We start from the raw sequence: 12436 nt of genomic DNA, 5'->3' as shown, positions 1-12436 counted from the left end.
AATTGTGATTCTCAAAAAACTTATGAACTAATTTAATGTCCAAAGTAAAACTTATAAATTATATTTTTTTTCTAGTACACGACTTATGAAATGTATCTTTTTCAAATTTCATCTCGTGTACATTATGGAAAATATGAACTTAATGTATTTTATCTTGTAATAATATTTAAAAGTTAATAATTAATGTGTATAGACAATACTCTAGATCATAATGTCATTAAACAATATAAATGAATACCTAAATATATATTTTCTACAATGCTTGAAAAACAACCACCAACCTAATAACTGATTCTGTTTAGCATCAACTGTTTTTAATGGTGATTATAAAGGTAACATTTACAAACCTTTAGATAATGAAGAGTTAAGTGCCATTGTTCGTTTATTTATTTATTTTTTGTTGTTAAAAAAAGTGGATTGGTTCGTTTATTTTTGCTAAAAAAGTGGCTTGGTTCATTTGTTTTTGTTAAAAAAGAGGTTTGGTTTGTTTGTTTTTTTAAGTAGTTCGGTTCGATTAGTTAGTTTTGTTAAAAAAAGTAGTTTAGTATGTTTATTTTTTGTTAAAAAAATGGTTCGGCTCGTTTCTTTTTATTGTAAAGAGGGGCCCGGTTTGTTTTTTTAAAGTAGTTTGGCTCATTTAATTTTTACCATAGGGTTAAGTAAATGAGAGGAAAAAAAACTATTTTATTCCTAATGGATAAAACAAAAAGGTTTACGACAAGTACAAAAATAGCATGATTTTGAAAACGTTAAGTGTTATTTGCATGAAATTTAAAAAAAGTACTAAAGTTGCATAGTTGGTTAAACTCCGGGTATGAAAAGACACTTAACTCAATGTTGTATAAAATCCACACTATGTTATAACCCAATTGAGAAAATGATTTTGACCCATGACCCATTAATATCTCGAATGAATGAGATGAGAGATTAGGAATTAAGAGAAATATAGGCTAGCACCTAAGATTCAACATTTTCTTTTATTAGTATTGTAAGATACAGGGTTTATTAGACATGGGTCAAGTTATTCATAAAAATAGAAAAAAAAAGGAGAAGAATTTTTAGTAACATAAAATAAACCTTGAAAAAAACAAAAAAAAAATTATAATTCAAAATTTAATAAAACACAAACATGTTTATAATGTCTTTCTCTTTCTAAAAAAAGACACAATGATGAATGAAAAAGATCATTGTGATTTGTGTTTATTTTTGTCATTGATTGTGTTTTTTTTTCTTGACATTGTATCTTGTTTTTTCTTTATATTGTGTTATATTACTCAACAGTGTGCTATATTTTGTTCGGTATTGTGTTATATTTTGCGATTTATTGTGTCTTTTTTTAGTTATAATTTTGTCTTTTGTTTATTTTCATCATTGTGTCTTTGATATCGGAATTGTGTCGTCAATTTTTTTTATTTTTTTATTTTTGAACGGTAATGATGGCGGAAACATTTTAATTTTTTTAAATTTTTTTCGTTTTTATTTATATTTTGAGTTATGATTTTTTTTTTTTTTGAATTTATTTTTAAAAGGTTTTTTTGTGTGTTAACAAATCATTCTCACACTTCTCATTTTTGTCTCCATTTATATCTTAAATTTACCCTATTAGACATTGTAGGCCTAAAAAAACGTATGAATCTAGCAATATCACATATCAGTATGTTGAAATATGATTTAAACATGGCATATTAGAACTTAATTCTGCTTGTGTTATGTTATTTGTATTATTATGTGTGATATATTATATGAAGTTTGGTGGTTAAGTATTTAAAAACATTATTATTCCCTTGAAACCATGCTAACGATTATTTATAGATAACAACGGTTCCCTACAGCCGCCAAACATGTATATATGTATGTATTCCATCATTTTAATTGTTACCAAGTTTATTCAATTAACCTAATGTTCTTGGTTCCGTTTTTTTTCTTGTTATAAATCAAACCAACACAAACACACACACATATAGTCGATATTGTGCTTGTTTTCAATTTGATTGTTTTCAACAAATTGGTATCAGTGTGCGCGGTTTTGATTATACACACTTTTGCTGCCATACAACTATTCACGATCACATTACAAAATCATTGGAAAATCAAAATACTTTGAAACAAGAAATTGTTGTTATTGCAGTTTCCAGGGACACTTGATGTTCAATCGCAAAATCAAAGAGAGGGACGATTCTAGAGCACTCATCTAAGAAGTTATTTCAATCGGAATTCAGGATCACAGTCTTCCATTCGTTCCTTGTATGTAATATTGACTTCAAACCATTGAAAGAATTATAGTATGTCAATTTTTATTTTAAGCATCATGTCAATGGGTACAAAACTTTGTTCCACAAATTAAAAAACCCTTATGGGGTTGAAACTTGTATAAAGAGAACAATTTTGTATTTTAGGGAATTGAAGAACTCCATAGCCATCGAAGCACACACTTATCTACTTCCAAGTGTAGTTTATGGTCTCGACTTAGAGTTTAACATGTTAACCCAGATAAATAAATGTTGCGAGGTTCTTAATTAAAACTAGAAGGTAGAAGTGCCATACTTCATATATGTTTGTAAAATATGGTATTACCCTAAACAATAATTGGGGAAAAGAAATTATTGAAACCAATTCACACCAACACACATAGAAAAGAAATCAAACTATCTTGAAGATTACCTTGAAGGTTTAACATGTGAAATTAAGAAAAAAGAAAAGTGACAAAGAATAAAAGAGTCCAGATTTAGAATTCAATGCATATGCAGATTCTTTGAAAGTTCTTGATACCTTGGAAGATATGAAAACTGTTTACAAATACAAGACGGATTTTGAAGAAACACAAAATCCCTCTTCAGTCTAATTGCTAAATCTAAGGGTGATGATTAAGTATTCCCCACAATGGGTTAGATTTCTCCTTACCGCAAATGAGTAGTTCACCTACAAAACAAATCATCGTAAGCTCGATACGAGGGAAACGGGGGTGGGGTGGGGGTCCTCTCGTAACCACCCTCGGCGTGAGAATCAATATCAGTATATAATATTTTCTAGGAAGTAAGAGTAAGCCAAAGTCCAGATCCTTTACCATTTGGAGATGAGTTGATATTTATAGCCGTTGGAAAGGAGCGAGAAGATATGGCCACATGTCCTATCAGGCTTCCCACCAATCAGGTTCCTCGGACGTGTGTTAAGGATAGTTGGTGGGCATGATGGCCATTTGATGTTGACATGTCGTACTATGTAATACCATTGACTATGTATTGTCCATCCGTTATTGGTTGGGAGTTATTTACGATGAATATTCTTCCTTTTCGCACCATACTTATGGAGATCTTAGGCGCTCTCATTCCCGAGATGGCAGGGAATGTCTAGCGCATGGAGATATAACATCTAGCGCCATGATGTTTGCATGGCGTATGACCCATTAGCCAGCGGAAGTATGTTAAGTTTATTGGTGGGTTTAGTAACCTACCTCTACAAGTCCCCTAATCCGTTGTTGCCCTCAAACGAGGGGAGCTATGGACTGACTTGATGTTTGTCGGTTATTCCTTGAAGGTTGTTGTGGACCTTCTTTAGACATAGCGTATTTTGTCGGGGAATTATTGTGCACCTGCCTTTGGCGGAGCCTTTTATGGCGGGAGGTTATTGTGAACCTTCCTTAGGCGGAGCCTTTTATGGCGGGAGGTTATTGTGAACCTTCCTTAGACGGAGCGTTTTTCGTTATACTTTTGTTTGAAAATTTTCATCAAGTATCGTGATTATTTTTTAAATGGCACATGTTCTTGGCAGAGAAAGATGAATTAAATGAATGTCAAGATAAAGGAGGGTTTGATGTGACGGGTTTGACGACGGTTACATTTTGCAGACAGTTTTTTCTTCTGTGTCAGGCGCGCCGGCAAGAATCCCAGTGACGCGCCCAAATATAACACATTTTACTGTTGTGTTCTTAGTGTGCCTTAGTCTGATTGGTTTACCCGTCTTATCCACCTCGGTTTTACTCCCCATCTATAATTGTGATGGGTAAAAAAGGGTGTATTGGGTTTCCTTTTTCTTCTATTCATCGTCCTTTTCATTCTTCGCGTTTCATATTATACTTATCTTTCTCTGACGATCGTTTCATATGTTTCCCATTTTTCTCTCTATATGGCTGGCTCTTCTCATCCAGATAAGGAGAAGAGTTCCAAGAAAACTCGTACCACGGAGTTCGTCGGGTGTCGGACGTCGCGCTCCGACTTTGATGAGGTGGTCAAAAATTTCTGAATTGACCCAATGTTTGAGTCGGAGTTGTCGACTCCATGAAAATGGTGATGTAAGCTCCTAACGCCAAGATTTCCGTATATAGGGAGTATTTCTTCCTTGGAAACTTCCGGTTGCCCATCACTCATTTCCCGCTGGAGGTTCTGGATGTGTTTGGGGTACATCTAACTCAAACACATCCTCTCGAAATGGCGCGCCTAAGACATTTCGAGTTTACTTGTCACCACGTAGGTATAACCCCGTCGGTTGACAAGTTGGTGGCTTTCTAACAATGGCGCAACTCCTAGGGCTAGTATAATTTGTTTACCCAGTCTGGCGCCAAGGTCATCGCTCTTGACGTACCCAAGAGACTGCATTAGTAGAAGAGTATCTTATTCTTCGTTACCAAGCACGTGGTTCCTCATGTGATTCACTTTGCTGAAGGCAAAGAGCTTCCGGAACCTAAACCAGTTCTGTATTCTGGTGCGGACTGTTATAACACTCTGAAGGCTTGCCTTTCTCCTCTCTGGCCGTATCCAGAGCGTTCACTGTTGTTGTTTGGGATGATTCGCATCTGGGAGACTCTTTGATGATCCCCTACATCCAGAATGGTGGCTTGCCTTTCTCCTCTCTGGCCGTATCCAGAGCGTTCACTGTTGTTGTTTGGGATGATTCGCATCTGGGAGACTCTTTGATGATCCCCTACATCCAGAATGGTGGCCAAGGTGATAAGCAAGTCTCCTTGTGTATGTATGTGTGTGTGGTGTTTATATATATATATATATATATATATATATATATATATATATATAACCATTATCATCGTATTGTAGAGGTGGATGACCGATTGGTGCTGTTGCAACCTTCGCCTGAGGGTACGAATATCCTCTATCGGCGGGAGCTAGGTCCTAACTAGGATGGCTCATAACTTTGTATTTCCCCTTCCTATGAACCAAACACTGCCACGTCGGTCCAAGTTTTGTTAACCCTAAATAGGGTAAGTTGTTTTGACACCATATGATTATTATCTAACTACATAAATGTATTGATGTATCAATTTTATACATGTAAGAGATATCATATTTGTGCGCCTTCCTAAATGCGGCAGGGGGAGGCGCTACTCCCTTCGAGCATTATGATGATGATGTTGTCATCATCTCAGAAGGGCCGTTCTGCCCGCCCATCGTGTCTTCGATGATTTTACTGGATTCGCCTGGGACTGTTGCAGACACACGTTCACTCCCAACCACCGGCATCCAGGGTGCTGAAAGCGTTCTATTGCCTTTAGTCTTCCAGTTTGCAACCGTTGTGAATACCATGGTATCCCATGGTTTCTCGGTTGGTACTGCCATTAGCGCTGGAGCATTCACTGTCCCACACCACGCGGGGTTCATGGCGGTGAACAATGATAAAGAAGAAGAGGAAGTTCCTCTCTTCCAGAAGCCCCAGCTTGGCGGCTTTATCAAGCTACGTGGCATGAATAAGCCTCCAGGTACTTAAGCTAACATTCCTTCTTGGTTGTATTCCAATCCGCTGCCTTAATTCTTGGTTTTTTTATAGATGCGCGGAAGGTATCTACGGAGAAGAAAGGACAAATGAAGCTGCAGCGTCAGCCGGTGTATCTTTGGCGACTAGCTCGACGGTTTGTTTGCATGTGATGACGAGTGCGGGTGAATCTTCTGAAGCGTTGCCTATTCTTCAGTTGGTGACTTTGCCGATGACGACCGGTGTGGTTCGCCCGTCTGAGGCCGAAACCATTGTAACATCTGTGCCTTTGACGTCGGAGTTGGTAACATCTAGTCCCATGTCATTTGTTGACTTCTTAAAGTCTAAGGAGGCTTCGTCGCCCAAGGCTTTTGTCCTTGACGGTGAGGAGATTGTTCAATTACCCTCTATCGATATTGGGGCGGTCGTGAGCGGAAAATTTTTTGATCTTAGTCGTAGTCGTGATGGTGGTATCGGATGTGTTACGGGGGATGTAAATATAAACCCCCGCAATTCCGTCGAAGCAAATTAGGCTTATCAGCCTAAGTGAAACATTACCCGCGGCGCCAATTTTTAAGATTCTGTTGTGTGTTATGAATTTTTGGAGCGTTCGTTTCCACCTCGGGAACGTAATTCTCGCAAGTTCCAGCCTCACGATGGTTTGGTGTACAACGCCATATATGACATTGTCTTAGGTCTCTCTACTTTGGCACAGCTCGTTCACAATAATCGAGCTCTGCATGCTGAAAAGATTGAGGTTGTCGCCTCCATGAGAGATATGGAACTTGTTGTGAAGAATGGTGAGGAGGGCTCTTGGAAGGCGGGCCGTGAAGTGGCGGAGCACCGCCATGCTCTGGCTGCTGCTGAAGGGAGGCTAGCGAAGGTAGAGGCAAACTTGGGGGAGTCTGCCCGTGAGAGCGCTAAGCGCTACAAATAGTTTCAGGTTGCGTGCAAGAAATCCAGCGAAGATCTTGCTGATGCACGCAGCCGAACTCTAGCTGCGAAAGAGGCCGCAGCCAAGCATGAGCAAGTGAACTACAACATGCGTAAGAGGGTTGAGGAACTAGAAGCTGAAGCGGCGATTAGGAAGGCGAATGTGGGCAAGCTGAAGCCAGGTATATTTCCTGTCATTGCGCAATACGAAAAGGAAGAGAATGGCGTGCGCCATCCCAGGCGGGTCCTTCTTCTGCGGCGAGCGATGATATAGTAGCGCAGAAAAATCCAGCGGAGGAAAATGCATAAGACATAGTCGATTATGAGGCTTCTCCCCGCTTGGATTAGTTTTGTACATAAGTCTAGGACACTTGAATGAATCCTTGTACTTTGTTTAGCGCATGTTGGTATCCGCTTTTTGTAAATGTATCGTTGTATTAATGGAAAATTTTTGTTTGAAGTACTTCCCATATATTTTGAATTATTTACTTTGTTTCTGCTAGTCAAAAGGTGTCAATTGCAGAGTATAATTTTCGTTAATTAGACATGACCCTTGGTCTGCTTTTACAAAGTAATGAAATCGATTTACATATAACACTTTCGTAGTTACGGCGCGTTCCAAGTTCTTGGAACTGGCAAGCCATCGAGTTGAATTAGCGCATATGCGCCTTTGCCTAGGACCATTTTCTATCTGATAAGGCCCTTCCCTAGTTGGCGACAACTAGCCTGGCGCATACGCTTTTGATGCCTCGTTATTATGAAGGACGTAATCTACTATGTTGAACTCACAAATTTTGACTCTTACATCGTAATACATCTGAAGCTGGTGTTTGTAATTTTGCTCGCGCAATGTAGCTAATTCCCACCTTTCTTCTAGAAGCATTAAGTCTATGCGTTGTTTATTGTCATTATCATCGTCTACCACCAAGACTCGGGTGAGGATAGGCCTGTTTCCGCCGGGACCATCGCTTCTGTGCCATAAGTTAGGCTAAACGATGTTTCTGCGTTGCCTGTATTCTTTTGTGTGTGGATGACCCAAAGTACGTGTGCGACTTGGTCTACCCATCCGGATTTGTATCCGCCAAGTCTCCGCTTTATACCATCGACGATGCTACAATTAGGACGTTCAAATTCTTCGTTTCCTTGTGGATACGCTACAGAAGTGAACATCTGACTTATGTTCAATTTTGAAAGCCAGCCTTTGAAGCGCTTGTCCGTGAATTGTGTTCCGTTATCCCTAACTATGTTCATTGGTAAAACAAAGTGGCAGATGATGAACTCCTAGATAAATTTTTTGGCATTGTCGACATTAATGGTTGTTAAAGGTTTCGCCTCAATCCACTTGGTGAAGTAATCTATGGCGACTATTACCAACTTCACCCTCCCTGGCGCTTCTAGGAATGGGCATGTGATGTCAATGGCCCATTTTTGGAATGGCCATGCTGAAGTCACTGGTATCATCAGGTTTTTTGGCCTGAGGGTGTTTGTTGCATGTCGCTGGCATGCGCTGCACTTGCGTATTTGCTTTTCTGCATCCACGTGCATGCTCGACCAGTAGTGTCCCACATTCATAATATTTGCAACCACCATTATTGGGCTTGCATGGATTCCGCAAATACCTTCATGGATTTCTTATAGTAGATAATTTTCATCTTGCGGGTCTACACACCGAAGAGGTGGTCCTATGTAAGATCGTCTATACAAAATTCCTTCTTTCATTTGATAATTCAGTGCTTTGTGGCGTATCTTCATGTCTTCATCCTTGTTATACAGCAAAGCGCTCATGGATAAAAAGTTGATGATCGGTGTCATCCAACTGGTGGTGCTTGTATAAATAACACAAACTTCTATGGCGGGAACAGAAGGATTATCAAGGACCTCCACTCGGATATCCTTTGCCAAGTGGTACAATCTTACCGATGCCAATTTGCTAAGTGTATATGCCTGTTTGTCTTCACTTCACTTTATATGTTTCACTTTGCATGTTGTGAAGTTTAGCATCAGCGCTTTAGATTGCACGAGGTATGAAGCCATCTTGTCATCTTTTGCTTCATATGCGCCTTCAAATTGATTTGCCAACAGCATTGAATCCACATGGGCTTCTAGGTGTTTGGCCCCCAATTTTTTGCTATTCTGAGACCCACCAGGAGAGCTTCGTATTATGCCTCGTTATTTGTACTTTTGAAGTCGAGGCAGATAGCGTTTTTGAACTCGTGGCCTTCTACGTCCATTAGCTTCAACCCTGCACCCGATCCTTCGCTATTTCACGCACCGCTTGTGTACAACTGCCAGACGTGTTCTTTCTGTTGGTCTACGGGAGGTTCCAATTCCCTTTGGAAATCTACTTTCCACGCCGCATATACCTCAGTTATGAAGTCTACAAGGACTTTCCGTTTGATCACGGGCCTTGGTTTGTATTCTATTGTAGGTTTTCCTAATTCAATAGCCCATTTGGCAAGTCTGCCTGAGAGCTCCAGCTTACAAAGTGTGTTCTGTAACTGGTAATTGGTAAGGGCATTGATTGGGTGCCTTTGGAAATACCTCCGCAGGCATCGTGTCGCTTGAACCAATGTAAGGACCAGTTTTTCTAAGGTATAATATATGGTCTTCGCATTTGTTAACGTGCGGCTAACGTAGTTGATAAGTGTTCGAGCGTTTTCTCTATATACAAGCAGCACTGCGCCAACTGCTCTATCGGATGCGGCCAAATACATTGTTAGTGGTTCTTTTATGTCGGCCCTATAAGCGTTGGAAGTTCTGCAATGCGATTTAATTTCCTGGAACACGCTTTCTACCTCCGCTGTCCATCGAAACTGTGTTTTCTTGATGCAATTCCTTAACGTCAAGATGAATGGGAAGTATCTAGTCGCATGGTTTGACAAGAATCTATTCAGCGCTATCAGTTGCCCGTTCATCATTTGGACCTGTTTATCGTGGTGGGTGACGGAATTTTGACAATAGCTCCCACCTTTTTTGGGTTTGCCTTGAAGCCATTTGTAGTGACAATAACACCAAGAACTTTTCCTTCCTCCATTCCGAAGGAGTATTTACCCGGGATGAGTTTCATGCGAATCCTTTGGAGTGTTTTGAATGTTTCCTCAATGTCTTTTAGCAGTGCTGATTCGGCGCTACTTGTAATGACAAGGCCATCCATGTAGAATTCCAAGTTCCTTCCAATATGTTCTTTGAATTCTCGATCCATCAGGCGGTGATATGTGGTGGGCCCAAACGGCACAATTTTGTAACAATATATGCCATAATCTATACAGAATGCGGTTTTGTCATGGTCCGCTGCTGCCATGTGAATCTAGTGATACCCTTTATAAGCGCTGAGGAAGCATTTGTAACGTAAAGGTTCCAACGCATCCACTTTCAAGTCAATCTCAGGTAAAGGGTAACAATCTTTGGGACATGCTTTGTTGAGGTCTTTGAAATCGATGCACATCCGCCACTTCCCATTTGCTTTGGGTACCATGACGGGATTGGCTACCCATGTTTAGTAGGGGATCCTGCGGATAGTCCATGTGTCCAAGAGTTGTTTCACATGTTCATTACAAGCTTTCGCTTGTTCTGGTCCCAATTTCCTTCACTTCTGTACTACTAGAACAAAAGCCGAGTTGACTTTCAATTGATGTTCCGCTCTGGACTTCGGTACCCCTGTCATGTTCGCGGGTGTCCAAGTGAATATATCGATGTTGTTGGTGAGGAGTCTTTTGAGCGCCAGATGAGTGAGATTAGAGAGTGTGGGCCCAATGGTGATGTTTTGCCTGGGAATTTACCATTGAGCACCCACTTTTCAGGTTCTCCATGACCCCGTTGAATTTATCGTTTTCTCTGGCGGAATGTTCGTGTCCACCACATGGCATTCACGATTGGCGTGGATCATTGCTGTCCATGTGGGATTTGGTACTCCCAATATACCGTGCGTTGTGGGTGGGTTGGCGTTAAAGTCTCTTATCGCTTCTCTTCCCAATATAGTATCATAAAATGGGTGTGGGGTTTCGATAACCAGGAAATCTACGTCCTTTGTTCTTGAATGTTTTCTGTCAATGAAAATGACTAGAAATGTCAACTAACCTAACGGGTATTCAACGCTCTAGTTAAAACCTATTATTGGTGCATTAACGGGGATTTGGCGGCGCTTGTCATATTCCTCCAAGAGGTCAAAACACTGTCGGTACTTTATGTCGGACGTTGCTCCTGTGTCGATGAAAAAATGGGATGTCCTATTGCGGCCAAAATGGCGGTGATCACCAGTGATGCCTTTTTGTTAGCGTCACCTTTCATCTATGGGAAGATGACATGTTCTTCTTTTCATACGGCTTGTTCTGTATGTTGGCACTTTTTGTTCGTTGCGCCACCCAGGATCATGTTGGCGTGAAGATCTTTGATTTTCTTTCCTTGTCTCCTGCCTTCATGGCCTACGGTTCGCTTTCCGCCTCCCCGAATGTTCTTTACCAAGAGTTCCAACTTTCCATTCGTCACATATTCTTTGATGGCATCTTTCAGGTTGGAACACTGATTTGTCGTGTGATCATGTTGTTCGTGATAGTCGCGGTACCTTGTTGTATCAGTGCTCGGTCCTAATTTATTATATGGTGGAGGCTTTTTTAGCTCAATGCCCTCTGAATACATGATCTGTGCGGGGCTTTTGGTCAGAGGCGTCCATCTATTGTAAAGATGTGGATGCGCCTTCTGCTTGTTTTTGTGGGATAAAGGTCACAAAAAGAAGCCCAAATAAAGTGTAGGAGTCACAACACAAAGTGGACACTTGAGGCATTTGGATGCGGGATCGAGTGGGAGTTCACTGACACAAGCCTTGTGTAAATTTTGTCCCTTAGGAGAGACCTTTTAGCACACTTGTTCCGGTCAAGGGTCAACAAGTGTATTCAAGATTAGTTGGCAATGGTAGTGAACTTGTGATTGTTAATTACTGCTTGTTTGGTTGATTTATGTTTTATTTTAGAGTTAAGTGCCATTTTAGTACCTGTGGTTTGCCCAACTACGCAACTTTAGTACTTATTTTGAATTTTGTGCAAATGGCTACACCAGTTTCAAAAATCTTGCATTTTTAGTAATTTTTTTAACCCCGTTAATTTTTATCCTTTAAGTCCGGGGTATTTGTGTAATTTCATTATTATTTGATTTATTATTTATTATTCTCTCCCTTTTTATAATTATAATAATGTTGAACCAGAATAATAATCAAGACCATACGTTACATCATCATCACAACCTTCATGTTCTTTCTCAACCTCATCTCTTCTGCTTTCAATTCCGATGGTTACGGTAACGCCGGAGATGGTAGATTACAAGGTGGCACGTGCATCGCATATGGATTGTTAACAACTTAAAATCAACAACTTGCATAAAATTGGTTCCTTAGAAATCATTACGTAATAAAATTGGTTTTACTAAAGGTTAATGATTTTACAAAAAAAATGGTTTTTATTAAAAGGATTTTGAAAATTACTTTTCAACAAAGTACCATACATTTGAATGCATGCAAATGCACGGTATATACATTGTTTTTCAATCTAGAATTAAGAAAACAAAAATCCCTTTTAAAACAAGTCTAACAACATCCTTTTATATAACACACAAATCACTTGGGAACTTGATGTGGGATAAAGGTCGTCTAACCACATTGGAGAGAACTTGTGTGTTTGAGGTGGGTTTGCCATATTTGTGGGATAAATGTCACCTAACCACTTATATATATAAATTCACATGTGTGTAAGTAGAACGAGTTGATTTGGAAAGCATATGAATAGGATCACCAAAGCATGTTTAATGCAATAAT

The sequence above is a fragment of the Bidens hawaiensis genome, unplaced genomic scaffold, assembly GCF_021521415.1.
Source record: "Bidens hawaiensis isolate Kalapana, Puna unplaced genomic scaffold, B.hawaiensis_p1.1 tig00002602_1, whole genome shotgun sequence".
Classification (NCBI taxonomy): Eukaryota; Viridiplantae; Streptophyta; class Magnoliopsida; order Asterales; family Asteraceae; genus Bidens; species Bidens hawaiensis.
The sequence above is the reverse complement of the archived record's forward strand: the minus strand, read 5'-3'. Positions refer to the sequence as shown.